The sequence below is a fragment of the Moschus berezovskii genome, chromosome 1, assembly GCF_049115385.1.
Source record: "Moschus berezovskii isolate FMDL1 chromosome 1, NW_MosBer_1.0, whole genome shotgun sequence".
Lineage (NCBI taxonomy): Eukaryota > Metazoa > Chordata > Mammalia > Artiodactyla > Moschidae > Moschus > Moschus berezovskii.
The window spans coordinates 78,216,131-78,234,257 of NC_142460.1; the positions used below are offsets into that span (position 1 = coordinate 78,216,131).

Consider the following 18,127-nt stretch of genomic DNA (forward strand, 5'->3'; position numbering starts at 1 on the left):
CAATTCCCCAATCCTGGTCCATTTGGCTAATTAAGTGTAATTCTAGGAGGCTCTGGGTAAAGATCACCAACTGTAACTTATAAGACAGAACATAAGAGTCCAAAAGACACTAAATAGATCAGCAATAACAGATGTGAAGAAGGAACTCACTTTCAAATGAACTCCGTTCCGTTCCGTTCAGTCGCATCCGACTCTTTGCGACCCCGTGTACTGTAGCCTACCCGGCTTCTCCGTCCATGGGATTCTCCAGGCAAGAATACTGGAGTGGGTTACCATTTCCTTCTCCAGGGGATCTTCCTGACCCAGGGATCGAACCCGGGTCTTCCGCATTGGAGGCAGACGCTTTAACCTCTGAGCCACCAGGGAAGCCCTTCAAATGAACTATTCATCTTAAACTATGCTGTGAACTGATAGAGAATTGCTTTTCCAGGATTCCAACAGGAAGATGACATTAAAGGAGAAAAATGGAAACCATAAGCAGCAGGCGAGAAGTGCTTTCCCTCTATTTAAAATTGTAGATAGAGAAATGAGTTTATAGGAAGATGAAAGTGATTTGTGTATGCTTTTTTTTCACTTTAATACACAAATAGTATTAACTTTGAAACTGTTTGATGATTTTACAGGAAATTTTTTTTTTTTTTTAATTTTCCCACTCCAGCTGTTTGAGGAGGTAGATGCTGAGAGGAATGATTTTTAGAAACTTACCATACTTCTGTGGAAAGTGGTCTTTTCACTTGATCTCATTGTGGATAAACATATGCATGACATACTTAAGTAACAGGACATAAAGACAGGGAAATGTTAGTAACACCCCCCAAAGAAGAGCTAACTAAATTTTCTTACAAGTCAGCAGGTGCGGGGAGCCGGCCTGAACAAGGCCCCAAATGTTGGCCCTGGGAATGCCTTGTAAGTGCTGTTCCCTGTCCTGCCACCCCTTAAGAGAGTCATAAAACGTTTACCAGGCCTTATTTGTTCTTCCTTGAGAAAAACAGAGCAAATAATCCTTTGATAGTTTTCTTGTTTATTCCCCCAGATTTATGTAGGTATGTTTTCCTTATCTCTTAAAATAGATTAAGAATGTACTCCCTAATCTTTATAGCCTGCGGACTAGTTTTTCTTATCTCGTGAGCATTAGTCTAAATGCCAAGCTTGTCTTAGAAAGCAAACAAGCCTTTGTAATCTTCTACAGATGCAATAACTAACCTGGTAAATGACTTGGTATTTTTATGTACCCTGTTCCCTGTCTCACTTTGTATAAAAACCCTGGCCCTTTTCAATAAAGTCGCTGATTTGCCTCATGAGCATTGAGTCCTCTCAACCCCATTCTTTTACTCCTTAATTCTTTTCTCAGGCTTCTACGTCGTTGCGGTCGGGACCTGTTCTCTTTGCCGGCTGGCACCGGCAAGCAGGTAACTTTTAAGACCCTGTATATAAATTCTGCAACAGGACAGCAGGCAGATATGGTTAAGTAAAATTTTATACACAGACTTGAGATTCTGAATAGAATTGTCACACAAGGAAGTTCAAAAATCAAGATTACATTTTAACAAGTTTTCTTTCTTTTTTTTTTCCTGCTAAACATGGAGTTTATTGGTATCATTCAGTACAACTTTAGTCCTGCCTTCCCAACCCCAGGCATGTTGACAGTCCTTTAAAAATCAGGCTACATTACTTTGGAGGAAAATATGTCCGCTTAACATGTTTAAAGAAATGCTAGAAAATTTTATTCCTATCAAAAAAATTTGTTTTATTTACCCTCTCAGCTACTTGACTTCTAACAGAGTGCATGTTGATCGAAAGTCCATGAGATTTCACACCAACCAGGTACTAACTTCCTAAAGGGATTTCTTTGCAGATACCAAATGACACAGTCCTGAGCTATGCAGAGAGGCCTAAGGGAAGCCAACATGTCCCAGATTTTCTCCCTCTTGTGAGCCCAGTCTTTGATTGGGCCAAAGGTCTACATTTTAACAAGTTTTCATTGCAAGTGGTTATTGAGTAACATTTTTGGCGGGAAACGCTCCTTTTAGTTTCAGAATTCAGGGAATGAAATACTTCAAATGCTGGTGAAGGTTTTATCATCAAATTTCATGGGCTTTCCACTCCATCCTATTATCCAGCTCCTCATGCTTCCCCTCTGGGTACAAGAATCAGGTAACTTTTCACTTTTTCTCTCAAATGCACTTGGTTCAAAATCAATGACAAATAAATGCCAGCCTGTAGTCTTTTTACCTTTGTAAGGTTAGATGAAGAGGACATTATGTTTGGTTCTGCATGTTAACCATGTAGCTATCCAAGTTTTTGGCAACTAGCAAACAGTTTAAGTTTACCATATTTGAAATGGTGACTTAGTAAACAGAAAATGAAAGGAATGTAATAAGCCCTGCTTCTGAAGTGAGCCCAAGTAGCTCAAACTGGGCAGCCAGAAACTTATTGGAAGCAAATGAATTCTTTGCACATTAGTTAGTTCTTTTGTATTATTCCTTGCAACTCATTTGCCTTTTAAGTTTGATTTGTTCTTAGGCTCTTCTTGGTCATTAAGAAGTTCATTTTTCTGTGTTGGCAAATCTGTTCGGATTTTTGGTGAGTTTGCTTATCATTAAAACTGAGGTACACCTGCAACACAAGAATGATGTAATAAGTACTCAAGACCTGTTATTTTCTGGTCATTTAAAAATAATTTTATTAAAGATATTTAACTCATATCCATCTAAAGTCAGTTTGATTAATGGTAAAGGCAATAACTAATGTTCTATAAGGAACAGCAGAATTTAAAAATATCATGATAACTTGTTGTTAAGGATTTTTTCATGAGGAAGTATCATTTGAATTTAGCTAGATGATTTAATCAAAAGTTGAATGTGGGGTGACATGCTGAGGGCAAAAAGTGTGATATGTAAAGAAATCATTATGTTCAGGTTTCTTCTTCTTAACTTAATGCTGCATCTAAAATGCAAAATGGAGATTATCACCAAATAATTCAGAATCTAGTGACCAGTATGTAAAAAAATAATGAAGGGGTGTGTTAAGCACAGTTATAGAGTGTTACGGAATGAATAATAGTTAGTTAGCTTGTTACTCTTACATGTTTCTCTTTTGACTTCTCTTAGTATTTTCTGTCTTTCCTTGAGGGCAGGGACTACATCACCCATAATAACTAAAATATCTATGGTTATTTATAACTGGCATTACATCTAGATGTTCTCTTTTGATATTCACAATACCCTGTGAGTCAGGTACCATTAAGCCCATTTTTTTCAGGTGAAAATCCTAAGCGGGAAGGTTAAAGATTGCTACAAGACCACACTTCTTGAAAGTAACCCAGGTAGGACATCATCACAATCTTTTGTTGACTGATGAAACACTGTGTATGCAACAAATGTGTTATCTGTATTTAAATATTCTACAATGCTGTGTACATAGTTCCAGGCTAATACAGTTTTGAAACATACTTGAAAAAATGTGTTCATAATTTGAACATGAAAAATCAAGAGAAGTAGATGAAAACAGAGAACATATCATGAGGTAAATAAAGTACATGAAGATGTTTTTTCAACCTTTATATTTCAGTAAAACAGAAATACATGGAAGTATATAAATGTAAGGATATAGTTTGATTCATTTTCATAGTGATCACACCAATATATCCAGCACAGATGAAGAACAGAACATTAACAGTATCCCAAAGACTTACTCATGCCCACTTTCTTTCACTGTCCTCTCCTAAGAGTACCACCATCTTAACTGCTTACACCATGGATTCATTTTATCTGTCATTAACTCTATCTTACCAAACATGATATTATCTAACTTCCATGTTAGTTATTCCAGTGCATGTGTTGTTCAGGGTCTGGTTTGCATTTCTTTGATGAGTAAAGAAGTCAGACATCTTAAATATTTACTGGCCATTTAGACATTCTCTCTTGTGATGAGCATACTCAAATATTTTGCATAATAATCATTATTTTTTTGGCCAAGTCCACATGGAATCTTAGTTCCCCAACCAGGAATCAAGCACATGACTCCTACAGTGGGAATGCAGAGTCTTAACTACTGGATTGCCACAGAAGTCCTTCAACTTTCTGTTGAGTTGATTGACTTTGTCTTACTGATTTGTAGAAGTATACATACATTAGAATACAAGTTTTTTGTTTTATATAATAGTAAATATCTTCACCCACTCTGTGGGTTGCCTTTTTACTTTGAAAATGTATTTTTTAAATGGGTCAATTTTCATTTATCATTTAATATTCTTATGAATGGAATAAGACATCAGATAATGATGTGTGTCCTGTCTAAGAAATCACTGGCTACTCCAGCCAATCACATGCTTCACAACACTTTATTTTTAAAGCTGTGTTTTATCTTTCACATATATTTAATGCATTTGAAATAGATTTTTGTCTCTGGTCTACAGTGGGGGTCCATATATAAGTTTTCCAAAGAGTTATCCAATTTACACATCATCATTTATTGGAAAACCATATTTTCCCCAATTCTATGTACTGTCTGTTTCATTTGTCATAAATATCAGATACTATGGATTTCCCTGGTAGTTCAGTGGTAAAGTATCCATATGACAATGCAGGAGATGCAGGTTCAATCTCTGAGTCAGAAAGATTCCCTGGAGAAAGAAATGGCAACCCACTCCCGGATTCTTGCCTGGGAAATACCATGGAAAAAGGAGCCTGGTGGGTATAGAACAGGGGGTTGCAAAGATCCAGACACGATTTAGCGACTAAACAACAACAATTAGATGACTATATATGTCTAGGTCTATTTCTTACTTATTTCATCATATTTATCTATTTGCTTATCCTTAAATCAGTATCACATTGTATTAATTTAGTTTATATCTGGATAACAAGACTTCAGTTTATTGCTTTGGCATTTTGAGAGTCAACTTGTCAATTTGCAGAATTAAAATTTTTAAAAACTGCTTTAAGTTAGATCAGATTTGTATAAAGTCTAAAAAGTAGTTTGGAAAGTATTGGCATGTTTATGCTTTTTCCTATTTAAAATCTAATGTATATTTCCACTTCAATTTTTCAAATATGATTTGTTGATTCAGTGAAGAAGTTTTATGTATCTTTCAATTGGTCTATTCCTATGGATTTTTTTTTTAATTTATGGAGGGTATTGCAAACAGTACTTTCAAGTTTCTATTTTACATTTAATTATTGAAGATATATATATATATATATATATATATATATGTACACTCCTTACCAGGTTTGCTCTATTAACATCTTGCATTTGTATGGTACATTTGTAATAATTATTAAATCAAATTTGATACAAGGTTCATAACTGAAGTCCACAGTTTATTCAGATTTCCTTAGTTTTTATTTAAAGTCTTTTTCTGCTTGAGTATCCCATCCAACATACATTACATTTCTTTGTTGTTTCTTCTTAAGCTTCTATCAACTGACAGCTTCTCAGAATTTACTTTTTTCTGATTGTCTTGATTATCTTGAGGTGTGCTGATCAAGTGTTTCATAGAATTACCCTCAATCAAAATTTGTCTGATGTTTTTCTCATGATTAAACTGGGGTTATGAATTCTGGGGAGGAAGATCACAGAGGTAAAATGTCATTTTAATTATATCATGTTAAGTATATGTAGTATCAACTTATTTTTACATAGGGTACATTTGCAATAAAGTTAGATTTTCAGATTACAATCTTTATTCCTTGAGATTCTCAATTTTCTCATTAACTTTTAAATTGTGTACATTGAGGTTCATGTGCTGCAAAGCTGAATGTATCCTGACAACTGCATAATGTCTCTTATCACCCACTATGGTATCACACAGAATTGTTTTATTACCCTAAAACTTCCCTGTACCTCAGCCATTCAGCCCTACTCCCTACCTTTGATTCCCAGGCCACCACTGATATTTTTACTGTCTCCACAGTTTTGACTTCCCCAGAATGGCATAATTAAAATCATACTGTGTGTATCATTTTTAGACTGGTTACTTTCACTTAGCAATATGCATTTAAGGTTTGCTGTTGTTCAGTTGCTAAGTCCTTTCCAACTCTTTGTGACCCCATGGACTGCAGCACACCAGGCTTCCCTGTCTTTCACTATCTCCCAGAGTTAGCTCAAACTCATGTTCATTGAGTCAATGATGCTATCCAACCATCTTATCCTCTGTCAACCCCTTCTCCTCCTGCCCTCAATCTTTCCCAGCATCAGGGTCTTTTCCAATGAGTCTGCTCTTCATCAGGTGGCCAAAGTATTGGAGCTTCAGCTTCAGCATCAGTCCTTTCAATGAATATTCAGGGTTGATTTCCTTTAGGATTGACTGATTTGATCTCCTTCCTATCCAAAGGATCCTCAAGAGTCTTCTTCAGCACCACAGCTTGAAAGCATCAGTTCTTTGGTGCTCAGCCTACTTTATGGTCCAACTCTCACATCTCTACATGACTATTGGAAAAACCATAGCTTTGACTATGTGGACCTTTGTGAGCAAAGTGATGTCTCTGCTTTTTAATACACTGTCTAGGTTTTTCAAAAGTTTATCTGTGTCCTTTTGTGGTTTAGTAGCTCAGATTTTTTTTATGGCTGAAAAATGTTGTGGTATAAATGTCATTTTTTTAAACAAGTACCTACCAAAGGCATCTTTGTTGTTCTCAGTTTTTTGTGATTACAAGTAAGGAGGTTATAAACATTTTCATGAATATTTCTGTGTGGATATGTGTTTTATAATAAGTTGGGTGAATACTTAGGAACACAACTGTTGGATTATATGGTAAGCATATGTTTAGTTTTGTAAGAAACTGTCATGCAAAGTAACTATACCATTTTACATTACCATTAGCAATGAATGAGAGTACCTGTTTTTGGCCACATTCTCATGAGCATTTAGTACTGTAATTTTTTTTTAAACCACTCCAATAATTCTGTAGTAGAATTTTCACTATTGTTTTAATTTTCAGTTTCCAGATTACAAGAGATTTTGTCCATTTTTTCCTGTGCTCTTTTACCATTTGTATTAATATATCTTCTTCAGTGAGCTGTCTGTTTAGACTTTAGCCTAATTTTTAATTAAGTTGTCTGTTTTCTCATTTTTTTTAATGCTTTGGAATCAAGTCTTCTTTGGTCTAAATGTTCATGACCCCCTCCAAATTCATATAGTAAAATCCTAACTCCCAAAGGTTATGGTATGAGCAGATGGGGACTTTGGGAGGTGTTCAGGTCATGAGGGTAGAGCTCTGATGCATGGGATTAGTACACTAAAGAAAGATCCACAGAGATGGCCCCTATCACCATGTGAAAATACAATGAGAAGTCAACAACCACAAGAGGCCCTCACCCAATCATGCTGGCACCCTAATCTTGTACTTCCACTTTCAGAACTGTGAGAAATATATTTCAGTTATTTATAAGCCACCCAGTATGTGGTACTTTGTTAAAGCAGCCTGAAAGGACTAAGGAAAAGTCCTACCTTACATACATATTTTAGAAATATGTTCTTCCAGTCTGTGGCTTGTCCTTATAGTCTTTAAACATTGTCTTTCACAGAACAAAAGTTTTTAATTTTAATGATGTCCAGCTCTTCAAATTTTTTTTCATTCATGGATCATACTTTTGGTATTGTATCTAATGGCTCATCACCAACTCCAAGATTACCTAGATTTCCTGTTGTTTTTTCTAGAAGTTTTACAGCTTTGCATTTTTTACTGATCTGTAAATCTATCTGAGTTAATTTTGTGAAAGTTAGATGTCTGTTAACTTTTTTAGCATATTGATGTTTTGAAAGCTTAATAACAATCGCCTTACTCCCAAATTTATATCTACCTGGAACCTCAGATGTGATCTTACTTAGAAATAGGGTCTTTACAGATAAGAATCTCAGGATGAAATCATCCTGGGTTAGGGTTAAGGACACCAGTAACTGATGTCCTTATAGAATAGAATAGGACACACAGAGACAGAGTAGAACAGCATATGAAGATGGAGGCAGATTACAGTGATGCATCTACAAATCAAGGAATGCCAAGATTTATTGGAAACCATTAGAAGCTTGGGGAGAAGGAACCAACACTGCTGTCACCTTGACTTAGGAGAAACTTGTATACAGGTCAAGAAATAACAGTTAGAATGAGACATGAAGCAACAGACTGGTTCAAACTTGGGAAAAGAGTATGACAAGGGTGTATAGTGTCACCCTGCTTATTTAACTTATATGCAGAGTACATCATGTGAAATGCTAGCTTGGATGAGTCACAAGAATCAAGATTGCTGGGAGAAATATCAACAACCTCAGATATGCAGATGATACCACTCTAATGGTACAAGTGAAGAGGAACTAAAGAGCCTCTTAATGAGGGTGAAAGAGGAGAGTGAGAAAGCTGACTTAAGACTCAAAATTCAACAAACTAAAATCATGGCATCTGGTCCCATCACTTCACAGCAGATTCAGTTCAGTCACTCAGTCGTATCCGACTTTGTGACTCCATGGACTGCAGCACGCCAGGCCTCCCTGTCTATCACCAACTTCCAGAGTTTACTCAAACTCATGTCCATTGAGTCAGCGATGCCATCCAACCACCTCATCCTCTGTCGTCCCCTCTCTTCCCACCTTCAATCTTTCCCAACATCAGGGTCTTTTCAAATGAGTAGGGGAAAAAGTGGAAGCAGTGACAGATTTTCTTTTCTTGGGCTCCAAAATCACTGTAGATGGTGACTTCAGCCATGAAGTTAAAAGACACTCCTCAGAAGGAAAGCTATGACAAACCTAGACAGCATACTAAAAGGAGAGACATCACTTTGCTAACAAGGGTCTGTACAGTCAAAGCTATGGTTTATCCAGTAGTCATGTATGGTTGTGAGAGTTTTCCCATAAAGAAGGCTGAGCACTTAAGAACTGATGCTTTTGAGCTGTGGTGTTGGAGAAGACTCTTGAGAGTCGCTTGAACTGAAAGGAGATCAAACCAGTCAATCCTAAAGGAAATCAACTTTGATTATTCTTTGGAAGGATTGATGCTGAAGCTGAAGCTCCAATACTTTGGTCACCTGACCCAAAGAACCGACTATTGAAAAAGATCTTGATGCTGGGAAAGATTGGAGGCAGAAGAAGGGGGCAACAGAGAATGAAATAGTTAGATAGTGTCACTGACTCAATGGACAGGAATTTGAGCAAACTATGGGAAACAGTGGAGAACACAGAACCCTGGTTTCCCACAGTCCATGGGGTCACAGAGAGTTGGGTATGACTTAGCAACTGAACAATAACAATAACAACAACTTCTAGATGTAAAAATATTCTATTGTTTTAATCAGTCAAGTGTGTAATAGTTTCTTATGGCATCTCTAGGAAAGTAATTAGACATCTAAGGGTCGCAACGACCTGATTTGTTAAAAAGACTTTTTCTTTTTTGAATTGTCTTTGCATGATGCTAAAAGAAACTGAAATTAGGTCACTGTCCCTCCACCCACATGAGCTAGGGCTCTGGGAGAGTCTTTTCCCCTGGACAGAAGGTCTTTTTATGGAAAATCCACTGGGCTTATTTAAAAATGGAGACTTTCCTCTTTTCTTGCCAAAGATTATGAGGTGATTTTTTTGGCTCTTCATCATGAGAACATGGTGAAATTTCTGCTGGTGAAACCTATGGAACATGGTGGTCTGCCCTAAGACTGGGGCCCTGAGGAGTTTGTCACCTATCTAGGTCACACTCAGCCTCCGGAAATTTATTGAAATTATCATTACTCATCTTAGTTGGTTAATTTATATTATAACTTTTGAATTTGATAAGTATTTGTTGATTAGGTATTATACAGCAGAAACTATTTATCAATGGTGAATAAGATAGGAGGGTTCAATTTCTAATGCGGGAAGAGAGGGAAATAAAAAGATAATTAATTATAAAACAGAGAGATAAGTGCTATAATAAGGGTAAGTCTAGGGTAGAGTGAGGGCTTCCCCAGTGGCTCAGTGGTAAAGACTCTGCCTGCAATGCAGGAGATGTGGGTTCGACCCCAGGATTGGGAAGATCCCCTGGAGGAGGTTATAGCAATCAACTCCAGTATTCTTGCCTGGAGAATCCCATGGATGGAAGAGTCTGGCAGATTCCAGTCCATAGCTTTGCAAAGAGTAGGACAGGACTGAAGCGACTAAGCAGGCATGTATAGGGTAGTATGAAAGTACACTTCTCTTGATTCATACTGGGTTTTATTTTCACATCACCCACATAGGATAAAGCACAAAAATAATGAGACAGCTGTATTGTGAGAAAATGTGACGATTTTCTGCAATTTAACAACTCCAGCAGATGTTGTTCAAATTACCTGGCAGAAGATCCAAGATTCTTTGCCACAAAACATTGGCACATATAGCCGTAAATATGGAGAAAAGATTCTTCCACCATACACAGATCGGCTGCACTGCAAGGCCATTGAACCCAATTCCTCATTCTTAACTATCCGAGAGGTGACATTTGAAGATGAAGCCTGCTACAAATGTTAATTTAATGTGTTCCCACATGGAAGCCATGGAGGACAAACGTGCCTTAACATTATAAGTATATAAATGTCTATGTGGGGTCACACTCCAATGTTCTTGCCTGGAGAATCCCAGGGACGGGGGAGCCCGGTGGGCTTCCGTCTCTGGGGTTACACAGAGTCGGACACGACTGAAGTGACTTAGCAGCAGCAGCAGCAGCATGTGGGGTCAAAATTGTGGGGATTTGGTCTTTGATGGTTAAGATCCAGAGAAAGAATTTTAGAGAAGAAAAGACTATAATAGAAGTCATTCAGGCTAAGTCTTTTATTTTATGGAAGAATAAACAGAAGTCAGGGATGATTACATAATTTGACAATTTTTACACAGTGCAAGACCAGGCATAGCATTTAGGCCTTCTGCCTTCTCATCTAACATTTCTTATTTTGTACTAGATTGCACTGGCTTCAATCCATTGGATAAATCTCATGAGAGGCATCAGGGTTTTCACTGGGAAAGAGATGAAGAGAAAAAGAAATAGTAGAGAAAAAGAAAGGAGAAAGAAGATGTTAAGAAAATAAGAATTTCCCAATCTTCAAACTTACAAAACATTGAAGGAATAGTGATAGTGTCATAGTGTTACCTGATTATGTTACTATAAATTTAAAGTATTAGGGGTTTATATAATGTAATTTTTTATAATGGAAGAAGAATGATTTTTAAAAATATTTTGCCCAAATTATGAAACATAGGTGGAAATTTCTCATAGAAAATGCTACTAAAATTGTTCTTAAAAATTTCTATTTTGTTTTGCACAAAAGTTGATCAAATATTAAATATGCTCCTTGAAAATGAGAATCTACCTAGCATCACGAATAAAGATAAAGACTGCAGAGGAAATTGAGCAATGAGCAAATGAAGATATTATTATTCCTGCATTATAGTGTCAAAACTTTAACATTTGACTATTAAAAATGCTAACAATAAAATTCTAATTAATTTTAAATTTAAGTATTCAGAATTTAATTTTAAGGTTGACTGGAAGTGGAGATCCCAATGGTTCCTCTCAGATTGAAGGATAGTGGGTATAGGAGATGGAAACGGGAAGTTTTGTAATATATGAGGAGAGCTATTTGTGAGAGAGAGAGAGAGAGGGACATCTTTTATTTTTTTTTTTATTTTTTTTTCCAATTTTATTTTTTTTCAAGTAGAACAGACTAAATTTCTTTAAACAAACTTACTTATACTCCAGAGTCCTTTAAAAACTTAATAGCATTTATACATTGAAGGTATTTGATTTTCTTGTAACTAGCACTTCAAATGCAACAAGCATTTGAAGCAACAAGCATTTGACCCAACAAGTAAAACTTTCTACAGTTCATAACTTTTATAAATAAAATAAATTAAATGTACAGTGAATGAGTTCTCTGAAATATTTCAATATTTCTGCAGGTTTAGTAACATCGTAAAATACATTTCAACTAAAGTTCACAAATCTAAAAACCTGTTAGGCATTTTTAGGCATTTTAAGTTGGAAATGAAGACCAATGTTACATCGTAATATGCCAATTACAAATAGTACTTCAAATAGCAAATACTACAGTTTGTCCCAAACTTTAAAAACTATTCATGAACTCAACACTGAACTATTGATGGCTATGAGAATTGTTTCCTAGCCTTTTTGAAAATTTCAACCCATTTACGTTTAAGGTAATTATTGATAAGTACGATCCCGTAGCCATTTTCTTTATTGCTTTGGGTTCAAGTTTATACACTCTTTCTGTGTTTCCTGTCTATAGAAGATCCTTTAGCATTTGTTGGAGAGCTGGTTTGGTGATGCTGAATTCCCTCAGCTTTTGCTTGTCTGTAAAGCTTTTGATTTCTCCTTCATATTTGAATGAGATCCTTGCTGGGTATAGTAATCTGGGCTGTAGGGTATTTTCTTTCATCACTTTAAGTATGTCTTGCCACTCCCTTCTGGCCTGAAGAGTTTCTGTTGAAAGATCAGCTGTTATCCTTATGGGAATCCCCTTATGTGTTATTTGCTGCTTTTCCCTTGCTGCTTTTAATATTTGTTCTTTGTGTTTGATCTTTGTTAATTTGATTAATATGTGTCTTGGAGTATTTCGCCTTGGGTTTATCCTGTTGGGGACTCTCTGGGTTTCTTGGACTTGGGTGATTATTTCTTTCCCATTTTAGGTACGTTTTCAACTATTATCTCCTCAAGTATTCTCTCATGGTCTTTCTTTTTGTCTTCTTCTTCTGGGACTCCTATGATTCGAATGTTGGAGCGTTTAACATTGTCCCAGAGGTCTCTAATACTGTCCTCATTTCTTTTAATTCGTTTTTCTTTTTTCCTCTCTGTTTCATTTATTTCTACAATTCTATCTTCTAGTTCGCTTATCCTGTCTTCTGCCTCTGTTATTCTACTGTTTGTTCCCTCCAGAGTGTTCCTGATCTCATCTATTGCATTATTTATTGTATACTGACTCTTTTTTATTTCTTCTAAGTCCTTATTAAATCTTTCTTCCATCTTCTCAATCCTTTTCTCCAGCTTATTTATCTGTAACTCCATTCTGCTTTCAAGATTTTGAATCATTTTCACCATTAAAATTTGAAATTCTTTATCAGGTAAATTCCCTATATCTTCTTCTTTTGTTTGTGTTGGTCAGCAATTATCTCGTTCCTTTACTTGCTGGGTATTTCTCTGCCTCTTCATCTTGCTTATATTGCTTTGCTTGGGGTGGCCTTTCCCTCTTCTTGCAGTTTGTGGAGTTCTCTTTATTATGTAGTTTCTTCGCTGTGTGTGGGGTTGGACGGGTGACTTGTCCGGGTTCCCTGGTTAGGGAAGCATGTGTCGGTGTTCTGGTGGGTGGAGCTGGGTTTCTTCTCTCTCCTTTAGAAGACAATGGGCTGCTTTTCTGGGAGCCTGATGTCCTCTGCCAGTATTCAGAAGTTGTTTTGTGGACTTTACTCCACGTTCAAATGTTCTTTTGATGAATTTGTGGGGGAGAAAGTGGTCTTGCCATCTTATCCCTCCGCCATCTTGTTCCTTCCTCCCCAGAACACTGGATTCTTATATTCCACTTGGTCATGGAGTATCTCTTCCCAGCTGCTCCAGCAAGGCGCAGCCACTGTACCTTACCTTGGACGAGGGATATCTCCTCAAGGCCGCCCCTCCTGCTTTGAATGTGGATCAGCTCCTCTCGGCCCTCCGGTGCCCAAGCAGCCACCGCCTCCTGGATGTGGTACAGCTCCTCTTGGCCACCGCCCTAACCCTGGGCGCGGGGTAGCTCATCTCAGCCACGATTCTGCACGTGGTCGGTTGCGCCGGAGCCGGGCGTCTCCCGCGTCTGCGCCGCCGGAGCCGGGCGTCTCCCGCGTCTAGGGACATCTTTTCAACATTTTGTTTTCTATAAAAAATTTTGGGGAAGTCCATTTTTAACACCATAGGAATCTAGGGTGACTTTTTATATTTAATTTTGTTTCTCTCTCTCTCTCTTTCTGCCTCAGCTGTATCTGAATTAAGAATTGAACTCCAGTCCGATCTTGACTCTGAAAATTTTCTGAGATTTATTTACTCAGCTGTAGGAAAACCTGATCCTCAAATATCTCTTTTCTGATTACAAGTCTTGATCAATGCTCCAGAAAAATCCCTTGCTCTGAATCCCAATGGCACAGTTATTATCACTAAAATGTATAATGCTTCCTTGGAGATAGTGAGGTCCCTAAGACTCCAGTACCTGATTGTGCACATGGATCATCCTCTAAGGAATGAAGAGATCACCCTTCTATCAGTTGAACAAGAAATAGAAGTAAAAGTAATAATCAACAAGGGGGACTATTACCTTTAAAAATCCACTCCCAGAAGTGTTTGCACAGTCATTAGTTTCTAAAAAATCTAAATCAGGATCATATACACATACACATGGTTAAAAGAATCAATAATGAAGCTATGATCTTCCCCAACCCTGCTTCCAGAGGTAACTGCTCTTACGTGGCAAATTTTTAATTGAGTTCTCTTACGTGTATTCCACTGAATTTCTGCCACAGTTGATGAAGATTAGGCTCCTTCAACTTTTGTTCATCCCAATATAGTTCCTTTCCTCGCAGTATAGTTCTTTTGCTGCTTACCTCTGCAACATTTAGCGACATGGTTAAACCTGTTTTTTTGTTGTTGTTTGTTTCATTTACCATAGAAAGTTTTTCTTAGCTACACTTCTCTCCACCTACCTTTGTTTCAAGCTTTGTCAACTGTATCTTCTGTTTCAAAGCCATAGTTAAACAGAGCATAATTTTCCTAAAGAATTCAAATAATGGTTTAAATATCTAAAATTTTTTTGTAAATTTATTCATTTTAATTGGAGGCTAATTGCTTTACAATATTGTAGTGGTTTTGCCATACATTGACATGAATCAGCCACAGGTGTACATGTGTTCCCCATCCTGAACCCCCCTCCCACCTGCCTGCCCATCCCACCCTTCTGGGTCATCCCAGTGCACCAGCCCTGAGCATCCTGCATCAAACCTGGACTGGTGATCCATTTCACATATGATAATATACATGTTTCAATGCCATTCTTCCAAGTCATCCCACCCTCGCCCTCTCCCACAGAGTCCAGAAGACTATTCTATACATCTGTGTCTCTTTTGCTCTTTCGAATATAGGGTTATTGTTACCATCTTTCTAAATTCCATATATATGCGTTAGTATACTGTATTGGTGTTTCTCTTTCTGGCTTACTTCACTATGTATAATAGGTTCCAGTTTCATCCACCTCATTAGAACTAATTCAAATGTATTCTTTTTGATTGCTGAGTAGTCCTCCATTGAGTAAATGTACCACAGCTTTCTTATCCATTCGTCTGCTGATGGACATCTAGGTTGCTTCCGTATCCTGGCTATTATAAACAGTGCTGCGATGAACATTGGGGTACACGTGTCTCTTTCAATTCTGGTTTCCTCGGTGTGTATGCACAGTAGTGGGATTGCTGGGTCGTATGGCAGCTCTATTTCCAGTTTTTTTAAGGAATCTCCACACTGTTCTTCATAGTGGCTGTACTAGTTTGCATTCTCACCAACAGTGCAAGAGGGTTCCCTTTTCTCCACACCCTCTCCAGCATTTATTGTTTGTAGACTTTTGGATAGCAGCCATTCTGACTGGCGTGAAATGGCACCTCATTGTGGTTTTGATTTGCATTTCTTTGATAATGAGTGATGTTGAGCAAATTTTCATGTGTTTGTTAGCCATCTGTATGTCTTCTTTGGAGAAATGTCTGTTTAGTTCTTTGGCCCTTTTTTTTATTGGATTGTTTATTTTTCTGGAATTGAGCTACAGGAGTTGCTTGTATATTTTTGAGATGAATTCTTTGTCAGTTGCTTAATTTGCTATTATTTTCTCCCATTCTGAAGGCTGTCTTTTTCACCTTGCTTATAGTTTCCTTCGTTGTGCAAAAGCTTTTAAGTTTAATTAGATCCCATTTGTTTAATTTTGCTTTTATTTCCATTACACTGGGAGAGGAGTCATAGAGGATCCTGCTGTGATTTGTGTCGGAAAATGTTTTGCCTATGTTCTCCTCTAAGAGTTTTATAGTTTCTTCTTACATTTAGATCTTTAATCCATTTTGAATTTATTTTTGTGTATGGTGTTAGAAAGTGTTCTAGTTTCATTCTTTTACAGTGGCTGACCAGTTTTCCCAGCACCACTTGCTAAAGAGATTGTCTTTTCTCCATTTTATATTCTTGCCTCCTTTGTCAAAGATAAGGTGTCCATAGGTCTGTGGATTTATCTCTGGGCTTTCTATTTTGTTCCATTGATCTATATTTCTGTCTTTGTGCCAGTACCATACTGTCTTGATGACTGTGGCTTTGTAGTAGAGCCTGAAGTCAGGCAGGTTGATTCCTCCAGTTCCATTCTTCTTTCTCAAGATTGCTTTGGCTATTCGAGGTTTTCTGTATTCCCATACAAATTGTGAAATTATTTGTTCTAGTTCTGTGAAAAATACTGTTGGTAGCTTGATAGGGATTGTGTTGAATTTATAGATTGCTTTGGGTAGTATACTCATTTTTACTATGTTGATTCTTCCAATCCATGAACATGGTATATTTCTCCATCTATTTGTGTCCTCTTTGATTTCTTTCATCAGTGTTTTATAGTTTTCTATATACAGGTCTTTTGTTTCTTCAGGTATATATATTCCTAAGTAATTTATTCTTTTCATTGCAATGGTGAATGGAATTGTTTCCTCAATTTCTCTGTTTTTTCATTGCTAGTCTATAGGAATGCAAAGGATTTCGGTGTGTTAATTTTATATCCTGCAACTTTATTCATTGATTAGCTCTAGTAATTTTCTGGTGGAGTCTTTAGTAGAGGATCACATCATCTGCAAACAGTGAGAGTTTTACTTCTTCTTTTCCAATCTGGATTCCTTTTATTTCTTCTTCTGTTCTGATTGCTGTGGTCAAAACTACCAAAACTATGTTGAATAGTAGTGGTAAGAGTGGGCACCCTTGTCTTGTTCCTGACTTTAGGGGAAATGCTTTCAATTTTTCACCATTGAGGATAATGTTTGCTGTGGGTGTGTCATATATAGCTTTTATTATGTTGAGCTATGTTCCTTCTATTTCTGCTTTCTGGAGGGTTTTTATCATAAATGGCTGTTGAATTTTGTCAAAGGCTTTCTCTGCATCTATTGAGATAATCATATGGTTTTTATCTTTCAATTTGTTAATGCGGTGTATTACATTGACTGATTTGCGGATGTTGAAGAATCCTTGCTTCCCTGGGATAAATCCCACTTGGTCATGATGTATGTTCTTTTTGATATGTTGTAAGATTCTGTTTGCTAGAATTTTGTTAAGGATTTTTGCATCTATGTTCATCAGTGATATTGGCCTGTAGTTTTCTTTTTTTGTGGCATCTTTGTCTGTTTTTGGTATTAGGGTGATGGTGGCCTCAAAGAATGAGTTTCGAAGTTTACCTTACCCTACAATTTTCTGGAAGAGTTTGAGTAGGATAGGTGTTAACTCTTCTCTAAATTTTTGGTCGAGTTCAGCTGTGAAGCCATCTGGTTTGGGCTTTTTTTTGCTGGAAGTTTTTGATTACAGTTTCAATTTCTGTGCTTGTGATGGGTCTGTTAATATTTTCTATTTCTTCCTGGTCAGTTTTGGAAAGTTGTACTTTTCTAAGAATTTGTCCACTTCTTCCAAGTTATCCATTTTATTGGCATATATTTGCTGATAGTAGTCTCTTATGATCCTTTGTATTTCTGGGTTGTCTGTTGCAATTTCTCTATTTTCATTTCTAATTTTGTTGATTTGATTCTTCTCCCTTTGTTTCTTGATGAGTCTGGCTAATGGTTTGTCAATTTTATTTATCTTCTCAAATCTCAGCTTTCAAATTTGTTGATTTTTGCTATGGTCTCTTTTATTTCTTTTGCGTTTATTTCTGCCCTAATTTTTGAGATTCCTTTCCTTCTACTAACCTCGGGGTTCTCCATTTCTTCCTTTTCTAGTTGCTTTAGGTGTTGTGTTAGGTTAGTTATTTGACTTATTTGTTTCTTGAGGTAAGCCTGTATTGCTTTGCACCTTCCCCTTAGCACTGCTTTTACAGTGTCCCATAGGTTTTGGGTTGTTTTGCTTTCATTTTCGTTCTTTTCTATGCATATTTTGATTTCTTT

General features: G+C 36.9%; 1 pseudogene; it reads left to right on the top strand.

Moving 5' to 3' along the window:
• Positions 1 to 2,060: 2,060 nt before the first annotated feature.
• On the top strand, positions 2,061 to 14,301 carry LOC148778752 (OX-2 membrane glycoprotein-like; annotated as a pseudogene).
• Positions 14,302 to 18,127: the final 3,826 nt, after the last annotated feature.